This window comes from Alligator sinensis, unplaced genomic scaffold (assembly GCF_000455745.1).
Source record: "Alligator sinensis unplaced genomic scaffold, ASM45574v1 scaffold678_1, whole genome shotgun sequence".
Lineage (NCBI taxonomy): Eukaryota > Metazoa > Chordata > Crocodylia > Alligatoridae > Alligator > Alligator sinensis.
Genome location: NW_005842006.1, coordinates 1,248,530 through 1,261,047, shown reverse-complemented (window position 1 = coordinate 1,261,047; position 12,518 = coordinate 1,248,530). Strand labels below are relative to the sequence as shown.

General features: G+C 45.7%; 1 long non-coding RNA gene across 1 annotated transcript; it reads right to left on the bottom strand.

Annotated features, from left to right (window-relative positions):
• Positions 1-3,191: 3,191 nt before the first annotated feature.
• LOC112549958 lies at positions 3,192-12,512 on the bottom strand. Its single transcript, XR_003093599.1, has 3 exons — positions 12,142-12,512; positions 10,125-10,246; positions 3,192-9,215 (listed from the first exon to the last, which is right to left on the bottom strand). It is a non-coding gene; the product is annotated as an uncharacterized LOC112549958 (long non-coding RNA).
• Between the last annotated feature and the right edge of the window lie 6 nt (positions 12,513-12,518).

Below are 12,518 nucleotides of genomic sequence, written 5' to 3'. Positions count from 1 at the left end.
GATAGGTGGTGTGGCATGGTGCTGGTCCAGATGGAGGGGGCGTCCCACTGCGTCTGTCTTCACTGCCCCTTTTTATAGGGGCAGACCTTGTGTGACCCTAGTGACAGGAGGCATGCCCAGGCAAGGGTCAGCCCCTGGCATACTGAGCATGTGTGCTCCATGCAGGGATGTGCAGTTTTGGGTGTCTGTAATGGTGGGGTACAATGGTAGAGTTGCTGGTTCTGCAGGGTCTTTTGTCTTTCAAATGCTGGGTTCTTGTCTCTGTTCCTGGGTGAGGTTCGTGGTTCCTGGATGAATCAATGCGAGGTGATGGCCTGGTTGTTTCAGGCCATTCAGTAGAGGCCTGCTACCATTGTATTTCAGTCATTCCCAATCACTCTTATTAATCCGGGAACTAATTTACATGGGAGGGATACGTGACTCATACAGTTGCAACACAGGGGATGCCAGGGCAGAGGATACAAGATGGAGACTGGACATACAAAATGGAAACTTGACATGACTTTGGTTCACTTACAAACACAGGCCTAAACCATACAATATCCATATGAAACAATAAAAATCCATAAAAAAATTATAATAATACAATATACAACAGTAAAAACCAATACAAACCTAATAATAATACAATATAAAACAGTGGATATCCAAAACCAAAAACTTGCTACCAAAATAAAAATGTTAAAGTTTATCCTAAGTCTGAGCTTGCTTATGCTTGTCTATAGGGAATAGAGAGGGAGAGAAAGAAAAGCCAGAAATAATCGGGGAAGGGAAGGGGATGCATATCTATCATATACATATATGTATTAAAAAAGAAAAACTGGGGGTTTTGCTACACTTGTTTACCTTTTTATATCTGACTGCTCCTGAGCTTTAAGCAAAAGTTTCAAGTTTTTGCAGAATTCTCATGGATCACACCTTCAGTTTGGAAGCTGTCAGTTCATCTCTGACTCTCACCATGTTAAAAGAAGCATGATTTTCTCTAGACAAAAATGTTGTAAAAGGGCTGATATGAGAGAGTTATTTTCTTTGAAGGGTTTTTGAGCAATAGAAGGGATTTATAACTGTTCCTTCTATGCAGGCCATGATGTCTTTCATTCACAAACTGAAAAAGGAGGAAGAAAATAAATTACACTGTTATTTTTAGAATGTCAAAGCACCATGGAGTTGGATTTCATTGACACACATCAGTGTTGCTGGTTTGCAAAGGGACAGACTATTGCACAACAGCCAGGCAAAACTGCAGCATGTGGAGCTCAGCAGCTCCAAGAACTGGGTCATGTGCACTAGGGCTGTGTGAAATTTCGCTGGGTGTTTCTTTTCAAAGCTGTTTCAATGCATTTTGAGCTCGAAACAGTGAAATGGAAATGAAACAAAAGCCTCTGAAACAGCTTGAAAACAAAACAAGGGTTCTCAAAAAGGTTTCGAAAGTTTCAAAACATTTTGAGTTTTGAAGCTGGGTTTACTTGGCTTCAGCACAGGTCCCAGCCGGCAGCATCAGCCTCCTGTCATCCGGCACAGATCCGGGGGTCGCACCCCCCCGGGAGGATTTTGACACAGCCCTCAGCTCTCCCAGGGGTGCGGGCTGCTGGATCTGTGCGCTGGATGACCGCATGCTGTCGCTGCTGGCTGGGGCTAGCGGCAGCACCAATCTTCCTGGTGCTGGGTGTGGGCTGCACCCAGTGCCAGTCCCAGCTGGCAACAGCAACCCCGTCATCCAGCAGGCAGATCGGGGGCCTGCCAGCATCCCCAGGAGGGTTGTGGGGCTGTGCCAGACTCCTCCCAGGGGTGCAGGCCCCCGATCTGCCTGCTGGATCACAGGAGGCTGCTGCTGCCACCTGGGACCAATGCTGGGCACAGTACACATGCAGCACCAGGAAGATTGGTGTTGCCTCTGGCCCCAGGTGGCAGAACCAGCCTCCTGTCATCTGGCAGGCAGACTGGGGGCCTGAACCCCTAGGAGGAGTCTGGCACAGCCCCCGCAGCCCTCCTGACAGTATGGGCAGGCCCCTGATCTGCCTTCTGGATGACAAGAGGCTGCTGCCGCCAGCTGGGGCCAGTGGCAGTACCAATCTTCCTGGTGCTGGGTGTGGGCTGCGCCCAACTCCGGTCCCAGCCAGCAGCAGCATCCTTCTGTCATCTGGCAGGCAGATCGGGGGTCTACCCACACCCCCAGGAGGGCTGCGGGGCTGTGCTGGATTCCTCCTGAGGGTGCGGGCCCCCAGTCTACCTGCCAGATGACAGGAGGCTGGTTCTGGTGCCTGGGGCCAGTGGCAGCACCAGTCTTCCCAGTGCTGCGTGTGGGCTGCACCGAGTGCTGGTCCTAGGCAGCAGCGGCAACCTCCTGTGATTCAGCAGGCAGACTGGTGGCCCACACCCCCAGGAGGAGTCCAGCACAGCCCTGCAGCCCTCTCGGGGGTGCGGGCTCCCGGATCTGCGGGCTGGATGACAGGAGGCTGCTACTGCCGACAACTGACAGGAGTTTCGCTTGTCACCAACTTGAGGTGCAGTTTCCCAGAAACCTCTGCACCTATCTCTTTGAAACATGTCAGGCTTTGTGCGCTCAGAAGGGGCTACCATCCCTGCAAGTTTCATCTGAATCAGGCTAGAAATGACAAAGTTATAAGCAGTTTCATGCTTCCCCATTGTAGCCTACGGGGGAAATGTCGAAACAGCGTTGAAACAGCGAAACAGCTTTGACAAAACAAAACGGAACAGTGCTTTTTAAATGAAACTTGAAACGAAGCACTGTTCCATCAAAATGGAAGTCAAAGCAGAATGGTGCTGTTTTACACAGCCCTAATGTGCGCAACCCTGGGGTGAATATGGACTCAAAAGGGGACAGGGAGAGGGAGGGAGAGCCAAGTCATGGCTACTTTTATCTTTCTAGGTCAGCTGGGTGTTTAATGCCCGCACAGCCATACTAGCCTTCAGGGCAGTTGGGGCTATCCTGATGAGGTAGTTCCCTACCACTATCTCTCACATAAGATCCCACACAGGCAACGAGTCGTCATCTACATCTTGCAGAGGTCTAGAACTCAGATTAACTGTACTCCAGTACAACAGTCTCAAGTTGCAGCAAGGGAAGTTTAGGTTAGATATTACAAATAATTTTCTCACTGGGAGGGTAGTAAAACACTGGAACAGGTTACCTAGAAAGGAGGTGGAAGCTCCATCCTTGGGGGTTTTCAAAGCCTGGCTAGACAAAGCTCTGGTTGGGATGATCTAGTTGAGGATGGTTCTGCTTTGAGCAGGGGGTTGGACTCGATGACCTCCTGAGGTCCCTTTCAACCCTAATTTCTATTTTTCTATTCCATTCCTCCCACAGACTTCTCCTACACCTCAAAATCTCTGTACCTCATTTTCTCCATTTCTAAAGTAGAGGTGATGATTACTTTATTTCACAAGATGTTTTATGGGATAATTTCCTTATCTGCACAAAGAATTTTGAAAGTCTGACATGGAAGGTACCGCATAAATGCTGTCTGTTACCATGACACTCACTACACAATATAATTGCCTTCTCTGGTTCACAGAAATGAGCAGTGACACACTTCCCTGCTGCAAGTGACCACAAGCCCAGTGGCCCCCTCCCGCCCACAGATGGTGGAGACAGAAAAATAATTCTAACTATTAGGAAGGCAGGAGGAACTTACCATTCACATGTAATTATCTGCCAATCTATTGTTACTGTTTCATATGTCCACCCTACCCTAGGTAACGCTAAAATGTAATAACTTGTTTTATTGATGCGTAAGCTGCCCTATTTAACCTCCATTTACCAGAGGACAGGAGCAGACAATGGATTCAACCAAATCACAATAAATGTTATGCCAAATCTTTAAAAGGCTATATTTGCTTGTCTGTCCCATACTTCATATCAGCCCAGATGTTATTATTATCGTTATTTATACAGTCTTAAAATGTGGCTTACAAGTTGACAAAAGACTGTCTAAACCCAACAGAGCTTACCATGTAAGATTAGACAAAACATAGGCAGCAAAAAGGAAGGGGAGAGGGTAGTGGGAAGCACTAAGATTATGTGGTGGCATCTGACACAGTAGTACATTTGCCTGTCAAGAGCAACATTATAAATGGCCTTTTTAAATGGCCACAAACCAATTAAGTCAAATACCATTTCCAAGACCTTGTGAAGGCCTCGGTATCAATATCTATGTGGGGTGCCCACAAGGGATTCCATAAACCTTGGACAAAACCTGTTCGTCTGCTCTTTGAACTCAGAGTTTGGATTATCACCTAGTTTGCTACTGCATCCATTCTGTCAGCATTTTGCTTGGACCGGTTACTTTTTAGAAAGCTGTTCTGAAGGTACATCTACACAATGCCCAGTGATCCCAGGGAGGGATGCTTCTGTGCACACTCTGCCCACCTGCTCCTGCCCGCACATGCCAAATCCAGAAGTTAAGACAAGAAAACCATTGTGGGGACATCTCGTGCTGCTACTCTCAAGCACCCTTGGAGCAGCTTCCCCGGCTCATTTCTGGCATTGACATGTATAAGTAGGGCAGGTTGACTCAGCATGCTTGAAAGTGGCTGTTTCTGGGAGCTCCAGAGACATGGTACAGCAAGGGTAGGCAATTATTTGGGTTGCAGGCCCACTTAAAAAAAATTGGTGAGCTGTTGAGGGCTGGGGGGAGGAGTGGAGAGATGCCAGTTGATCCTATCCAGCCTGCCAGCCATCACGGGGAGCCTGAAGAGGGAAGGCTGCATCCCACACTGCTCTACACTGCTGCAGCCAGGGCCGAGCCAGACTATGCCACGCAGCATAGGGCACAGACTCCTCCACCCCCTCCCTACATCCATTCCCTCCTGCCCAGCCTACCGTTGGCACTGCACAGTCCTGGCAATGTGGCCATCAGTAGCAAGGCCTTCATGGGATGGGGTGCAATGAAGCATGCCAAGCAGCTATCCCACCTGCCTGCCCACCATAATGAGCCACTGCGGCAGAGCGGAGTCGCATGGTGCACACCCCTCCCTCCTCAGGCTCCTGGAGGCAGCCAGGGGGCTGGAAACCCAGGAAATCCTTGTGGGGAAGGAGACCATAGCATGGCTCACTTTCTGTGATGTAATTCATGTTTTGGGCAGTGCATCTGTTTATTTATCTATTTATGTAATTCATATGCCACCCTTTAGGTCCTGTTTCATTCATATATTGGAATCTTTAATATTCCTCCTCCCTTGGCAAAATCTAATGGTTCCCATGGCCCTCCCTTAAAACCAAATACTATAAGGAGTGCTCAGAGACACTTTTCCAAGAAGCATTCTGGGGTTCAAATAATGCAATACGTTGGATATGGGAATTGAGTCTTAAAGAAGCAAGCATACCTTCAGGAGAGAAGCAGCAAACGGCTGTAAACAGCTCTGACTAAAGTCAGTGTGTTAGGTGGTGACGCTCCAGTACTCTGATCCAGACCTGTTCCCCTTGGATCACCCTCTCTTGATCCTGAGTTCACTCACCAAATATAATTTCATTTCTCTGCTGTCTTCTAAAACTCATAAAAGAGTAGGGCCACAGTGTAGCTTGTGTGTGACCATGTTTACCAAGCCTCAGCCTAATTAATATTTCACTTCTGACACCAACTGCCTTTAGGGCCCTGCTGCTCTATAAAAGGTCAGGAACAATTGTTCTTTTCTTGTGATGAGCCTGACGACAGCATGTCCCATGGCTACTACTATCTCAGGCCATCTCCAGATTTGTAACATCTGAACAACAATAACAAAAACTCTAGTCATTTTCAGATTTAGACCTTTATTTATACTTTTTGGTTCCTTTTTTCCCTCCAACTGCCTTGAGTTTTAGGTTTTTCTTCCCTTCTTGGCTTCTCAGAGTTTTTGATGTTTAGTGTAAACCTGAGTTGTCCTATTCTTTGGCAGAACCATGAATATCCAGATAGGAAGGCTGTGCTTCAGTACTAGCTCACTGCTAATGTGGCCTACTTCCTGTTTTTAAACGTGTAAAAGTTTCCTGCGAGTGAGTATACATGTACAAGAAAAAAAAGCAGTTCAGGAGATTGTCTTGTTTCTTCTTTAGTTGATTTCAACCAACCTCATTAGCATGTCCAGACATTTCACTTATCCGCTGCCCAAGCTTCCCTCCTGCATCTTGCCTACCTGCTTCTATAATTATTTTATTTTCTCCTTCAAGGGATTCCCGCGGGATTCCAGTTTTCATCATCCCTGTCAAAAAGCTCAAACTTAGAGGAAGTGATTGTCACTTCTTTAAAGACGAAAAGCCATCCCTCCTGAGCCAAGGCTGTGCTGTAGTTGCCTCCCTTTCTGTCTGTTACATATGTGCTGTGTGGATTCAAAATGCTATGGGGTTAGAATTTCAGTGGGTAGCACTTGATATCAAATTTTCACAAGTGTACTGGCTTATATCAGGTGCAGTGCAGGAAAAAATCATGTTCACTGCCTCCTGAGTGCTCTCAACGGTCAAAGACTTCCTGGGTTGAGCTTAGATTTTGTAGTATCCCAAGCAAGAGCCAGAATCTAGCTTGCTTAAGTAGAGGGAGATGTAAAATTGAGCTACTCATGTTTTGTCCTTGTGGTAAAGTCAGTACTGCATAGATAGGAAATGTTGCTTCTGCTACAAGGTGGCAAAACTCCCACTGACTTTCCATTAATATCGGATCAGCCCCTTAGTAACATGAAATTAGGAACAAGGTCAGTACCTGAGTTTTACTCGCTATGATTTGTCTTTTTGCGATGACTGGTGATAGAAGTCACTTAGGGAAAAAGCAAAGAAGAATATTCTTTTAAAAAGTCTGACTGGTCTTTGCTAACTCTGGACTCAAGCTTGCATCCATTAAAGCTTGTATCAAATTCCCTCTGCCATTCATGGGAGAGGAGCAAATCCTTTCATGTAGGTTGACACTGGAAAATATCCAAAAAAAGAACTTTTGAAAACAGGAGCAGAGGGAAACAGGAATCACAAGGCAAGTGTAGGACCAAGAATGGTCACTCCAGGTATAAGAAATGTTTGCTTTAAAAGGAGGCTCGACCATGAACTTATACATGCATGTGTTGTTCTTCCTTTCATTTTTGCATGATCTTTTTTTCCTACTAACAAAATAGACCCTGATAACAAAAGACAATGCCAGCAATGCATCCCAAGCACTCATTCCGTAAGACCACACTAGGAAAAAAATCGTCTCTCTAAGGAAGCAGAGCTCAGTGTCAAGGCAAAAGCAAAGGAAAAAAAGATTGTCAAAGTTATGAAATGTGATTTAAATAACATCCTTTTAACACTGATGGCCCTTCCCTTCATCTGTCTTGTTACAGCTATGGCAAACATCTCTGTGTACTGCAGACAATTTTGACATACATAGCACGTGTTGAAATAAAAGTATAAACAGGATGGCTGCAGGATCGAGAGATAAATTCATCCCTAGCGCAACTTGCTTGTTCCCAATGGAATTACACTAAAGATGACCTTGGCTCAATGTCAGCCTTGACTCTGAATTTCCTTTCTTTCGTATGTGCCAAAAATGTGATGCGCCACGTCATGTTGTGCACATGTAACACCTGCTCTTAGGGTCAATGGGAGTTTCACACTGATTTTATCCCATATCTTGCTTAGTTTGTACTTTTTTTTTTTTAATCAGCAGACTCCTAGGTAACAAAACAGAAGACTGCAAAACAAATCTGATAACTTCAATTTTGTGTGTGTGCACGTGTGGGCATGCACATGTGTGAGCACATGCTTTGCAACTGTCAGGAGGAAAAACTTTCTCTATGAAACATAAATTTTATTTATGAGACAAGAAACCTGAATTCCCAAAGAAGTAAAATAAAGTATTGTCTTATTCTCCCTAACCCATTTATTACCACATATTTCTTTTAAACAATAAGTACCTTCCCTCTGTCATTTGCATTTTTAAAATTAACACAATCATATTCCGATATAGTAGGAACAGGGTCAGTAAAGACTACAAAGCTGCACCTGCTGACACTGGAACTGAATTTGGCTTGAACACAAGGAAGACATTTTCTTCCAGGTATTATCCAGTTAAAAATTTAGATGGGTGCTTAACCTTATGCCTATACACAATTTCATTGTGCAGGTTCCTGACTTAAACTATGATTGCTTTATTAAAAAATAACAGAGGGAATTGATACATTGTCCTGTGTCTCATATATGTAATGTGCTGCAGGAACATGGCGAGGTAACACAGTAACAAAATCAAACAACACAGTTATATGGCTCAAATTGTACCTTTGAGCAGAACGAAAGGAAGTAGATGCAGATTAAATATTTCATCCTGTTCGCTGAATTTAAAATGCCTGTTTCAGCAACAGGCTTAAGATAATTGTCACCCAAGAGGCTTTTTTGTCATGTCTTGTGACACACATCTGGAACACCTCTCAGCTGAAGGGACTCCATACAAGTGCTGCTGCTTTCTTAGTCTCTGCTGCGGTGATGGATGGCTACTAGCATATAGAGCGCACTGAACAGCAGGGGAAGGGAAAAGAAAGTGCTGCATTTAGGCTAGAAGCAGACAATGTTGAATGAAGCAGATCAGCTGTGTTGCAATATGTCTTCACTGAAAACAACACAACATCACCCATTGTCTTGTCCTTGATGGTGCGGGAGAAGGGGTGATGTGATTGCAGAGTGGTTTTGCTTTCTCTGACAGCCAGACTCATCCCCCGCAATCAGCTTTCTCCTCTCATCCAGACTCACTCCTGCAATCGCAGAGGATAGGTCTGACTGAGAAGGTCACCCTGGCTTCCTCACTTCTGGAAAGGTGCCCTGAGATTTGTGGGATGCCTCTCTGTAAGTGGGGGAAGCCAGGATGGTAGTCTGGAGACATGAAGGGCACCTGCACCAAGTGGCTGGAGAGTGCAAACAGCTCTGCCTTCCTGTACTCTCCTGCCACAGACCCAATAGATGTCCACTGCAATAAAGTGGCAATTTTATTACTATCTTTCATTGTGCCACTGATTTTTTTATTGCAGCACAAATGAGACATCAGGCAATGTCTGTTTCCATGCTTTGATAAGAATCTCTGACACGTCCTTCCTGGCTGTTACCTTTACACTCAGAGTCCAATTTCCACTGCAAAGTCAATAAGGATTTTGGCTCTCCAGTGCTGAAGATGAGGCTGAAGTACTTTCCTTATTCCCAGTTTCTTGCTTCTGCTTCCTGGTTCTTCCTTATTCCTTGTTTCCAGGGTTGTTTTTTCAAAGTTACTCTTTACACAAGTAAAGGTTGTTAGTAATGAATTCAACATGCCAGAGTTAGAGATTTCATCAAAAGATGTATATTTTCTACTAAGAAATTAATAAATATTATATCACATATCAAGTACATTGTCCTGAATAAGAAGCTGAGTTTAGGATGGGATTGTGAGGAAAAATCCACTTAAGGTCACCATAAATCACACATCTCTATGACCAAGAGACTCCTTTGAATAAGCCTAGGTAGGGTGCTGCCTGACCCAAAGCTCAGTTTTTGAGTGCCATTCTGTTAACTGACAGCCACCCAGGCCTGTGTGCTATGTACATAGCGTTGAATAAGGAGCCAGGGTTGGGATGGGATTGTCAGGCAAAATCAGCCTCAGGTCACCCCAAACCACATATCTCCATCACTAGGGGGCTCTCCTGAAGAACATGGGTAGAGCCGCTGCCTGACCCAAAGCTCAGTTTTCTAGTGCCATCTCGCCAACTGACATGCCCCACCCCAGCTGAATTTATTGTTAAGTAAATTTACTTAAATAATTTAAATGTATTTAAATGTAATGGTTTGGATCTTTTGGGTTAGAGCATGTGGAGCACTGCACTGTTCTAGAGAGCAGAGGTGCCAAAGATATGATTCACAGGCCAGATGTAGTAGCTTTTGCCTGATAATTCCAGCTCCTTATTCAGCTGAATATGGGCTGGGATTATCAGGCAAAAGCTGCTACATCTGGCCTGTGAATCATACCTTTGACACCTCTGCTCTCTAGAACAGTGCAGTGCTCCACATGCTCTAACCCAAAAGATCCAAACCATTACATTTAAATACATTTAAATTATTTAAGTAAATTTACTTAACAATAAATTTACTTTAAAATACATTTACATTTACTTAAAATTAAGTACATTTTACCTTAAAACTGTACCTGCACATAGTAGAGGAACATAATTCCAAATAGATACAGTCACAGTCATTGTGTAAAGACATGATAGGTGCTTATCCAAAATCCCTCATATTGGTCAAAATTTCTGCCTCAGAAGATGGTTTCTGAGAAAAGACAACAAAGACAATGAACCAACTCAGCTCCTTATTCAGTGCCATATACTTCTAGGCTTCTTCGGGATAGTCCCCCTATCATAGAGATCTGTGATTTGGGATACACCTGGTAGATTTTGCCCCATAATCCCAACACAAACTCAGATCCTTATTCAGTGCTAGGTACAGGGAGTCCTCGATTTACAACGTTTCACGTTACAACGTTTCGCGCACACAACGTTTATAAATTGACACCCTGTTTCAACTTTATGACCTCAGTTTCAACTTACAACGTTTGATCCAATGCTACGACACGCCAGCGAACAAGTTCGCTGCATCGCTCATCTCCCTGAAGAACATCTGTCCAAACTTCCTTGTACACTTTCCTTAAGAAAGCAGACAAGACTCCAGAAAAACCTGCAGCCAAGACTCCTGAGAAGATTCCAGTCAAGAACCCTTCAAAAAGTCCAGCAAAGTCACCTCAAAGAAGTCCTTCCAAATCAAAATGATTGCTATTTACAATATAAATACATTAATGTAGCTATATTACTCATCTATAATTGATTGAGTACAACATTCTGGGGTATTTTTGGTGAAAATAGGGTATCGGGCCTTGGTTCAGGAACCAAAGCCCCATTTATAACATTGTTTCTAATGAGAAAATTGGTTCTGCGTTACAACGTTTTGACTTAAGATGCATTTTTCAGGAAACAATTGTGTCATAAGTCTGAGGACTGTCCGTACATAGCATACAGGCCTGGAGGCTGTCATTTGGTGGGATGGCTCTCGAAAACTGATGTTTAGCTGCTGCCTAGGTTTATCCAGGAGAGCCTCTTAGTCATAGAGGTGTGAGATTGGGGTGACCTGAAGTAGAGTTTGCCCATCCTAAACTCAGCTCTTTATTCAGGGCAATGTACTTGATATGCAATCTAATATTACATTTTTATTAACAAATATACATTTTTGATGAAATATCTAACTCTGGCATGTTGAAGTCACTGCTAACAACTCCAATTGTGTAAAGAGTAACTTTGAAAAAGGAACTGGGAACGGGGAATAAGAACCAGGAACCAGCTTCAGGTCTGGCAGCGCCCAGCCCAGGCTTCCTCAGGAGAGTCCCCCGGTCATACGGACATGTGGTTTGGGGTGACCTGAGGCAGATTTTGCCCCAAGACTATGATCTCACATCAACTTCAACTCCTTACTTGCTGTTATGTGCATAGCACAGGCCTGGGGTGGATGCCATTTCATAGATTCATAGACATTAGGGCTGGAAGGGACTTCGGGAGATCACTGAGTCCAGCCCCCTGACCCCAAGGGCAGGAAGTCAGCTAGGGTCAAAGGATCCCAGCAAGATAAGCGTCCAAACATTTCTTAAAGGAGTACAAAGTAGGTGCTTGGCAGCAGGACTCTCAAAAACCAAGCTTCAGGTTGGGCAGCCTTCTGTCCAGATGCCCTCAGGAGAGTCCCCCAAAGGCATGGACGATTTGGGGCACATGCCCTCCCCCAAGCTTGGCTGCCACCAAAGTCGCCCCCAGCTTCTGCAGGCGGTCGCCGATCGCCCCCCTCCCCCCCACCGCTGATACTGGCGGTGGCGGCGTCTGCGGGCAGTTCCTGCTCACCACATAAGGTGGCCATCGTAGAGGACAGTCCGGTTGTCCTCTGTCCTCTATTGTTACGAAACCAGAAGCCTTTATGTCCTCTATTTTTCTCTTGAAAAGAAACATAGAGGACATAAAGGCGTCATGTTTTGTATCAAGAGGACAGAGGAAAAAGCCCCTGCCCCCGGCAGCAGTGCCTGTGGGCGCTCCCCGCCCCCCGCCGCCTACAAATAGTATCACCCCCCCTGCCTGGTCTCTGGAGGCACCAGTCACTCGTGGTTTGGGGTGACCTGAGGCAGCTTTTACCTGACAATCCCATGCCGACCTCAGCTCCGTATTCAGCGCTACGTACACAGCGCGCGAGCACAAGATGTGTGCGGGCCACTTGGCAGAATAACACTGGACCCCGAGTTTTGTGTCTTGTCGCGTCCTGCCCAGGCGGCTCCAGCACACTCCCCCTTCGCAGAGCCCGGGGCGTGGCGTGTCCCGAGGGGGATTTCGCCCCAGGGCTGGGCCACGCGTGCCTTGTCCTTGGCTTTAGGGAAGGGCCAGTCACGACCCCGCAGACAGGACGGCGGCTGAAGCTGGTTTTCTGTCCCCGGGAATAAGGAACTAGCTCCAGCCGCATGCCCCGGAGCGACCCGACCTCAGCTTCTGCCTCAGGGGCTCGGCTGCGACCCTTT